This window comes from Myotis brandtii, unplaced genomic scaffold (assembly GCF_000412655.1).
Source record: "Myotis brandtii unplaced genomic scaffold, ASM41265v1 scaffold633, whole genome shotgun sequence".
Classification (NCBI taxonomy): Eukaryota; Metazoa; Chordata; class Mammalia; order Chiroptera; family Vespertilionidae; genus Myotis; species Myotis brandtii.
The window spans coordinates 3,051,498-3,052,666 of record NW_005370423.1 but is presented as its reverse complement, the minus strand read 5'-3'; positions in this window follow the sequence as shown (position 1 = coordinate 3,052,666).

The window sequence follows — 1,169 nt, the reverse complement described above, 5'->3', positions numbered from 1 at the left end:
AAAAATATCTTCGGGGGAGGATTAACAACAAAAAAAAAAAAGAAAGAAAAGGAAAGAAAAGACAAGACAGGGGTTCAGAGAGCTTCGGGCTGGTGAGCACACAGATTCAGTGGGTGGAGAGCCCGAGGGCCCCTGGGAGCGCGCCCCCCACACCCCGCCGTGCAGCTCTGCCCTGCGTGCCTCCTGCACTCCACCCTTTACACACACTTGTCAGTGACAAGGGCCCGATGGCCTCTCCCCGCCCGTGCTCCATCCGGGCGGAGAGCGTGCCCGGGTGCAGGCTCAGGACCCCTCGGCAGGTGAACGCACTATCCCGTATAACCAGCCAAGCGACCGTGAAGCAATAACATCAGCCAATTAGGGGTTTTGCTTAAAAGCCCGCCTCTCGGGATAGCCCTGCCGTTTGCCGTGCGCTCCCCAGCATCGTCTCGCTCACATCCCGTCACCTCCTGACGCCCTGTGGGCGCCCGGCCAGCCGTGCAGGGAGGACGGTAAGACCCAGAGAGGCCAGCCCCCCCGCCCCCCAACGTTAAGCAGCTGCGGAGCAGCCCCTGGGATGCGAAGGCCTCCCAGCCCCAAATTCTACACTTTCCCATGGCCTTCCAGCCCGTTTTGGACAGAATGTTCATTTTTCTAGAACGTACTCCCCCCAACCCTTCCCTTATTTTTCCCATCCAGCCTGCCTGTTGGCACATAGTAGGGACTCAGTGAATAGCTGTGGCGGGAGCAGAACACCAGCAGAGCACAGGCCCGTCTCCTCCCCGCGACCTGTGCGGAGGCCGATGCACCAGCAGCCTGACTCACGCCTCGGCCCCAGCGTTTCCCTTTAAACAGCAGATGTGGTCACGCCTCCTTCATTTTCCTTAAACGGGAGGCAGGCCCACAGCCTATGTCCCCGCAGATGTTCACGAGCGCAGACACGCACCCCAATGTAATAACATTTCAGAGGACACACAAGGAAAACAACGTCCAATAAAGCAGCCTGTGCCGGAAAACATAGTCAGGGTTTCCAGAGGCAGACCCCACACGGCTCCCTGTGCACAGGATGATAGGGGAAGTGGGGGTGGCAAGGAGGTGGGGCAGGACTGGAGCTGGGCTTCCCCCTGGGCCCGGAGCCTTGGAGTGGACTTGCCCTGCAGGGCCAAGGGGCTGAGCTTGCCTAGCAGCCC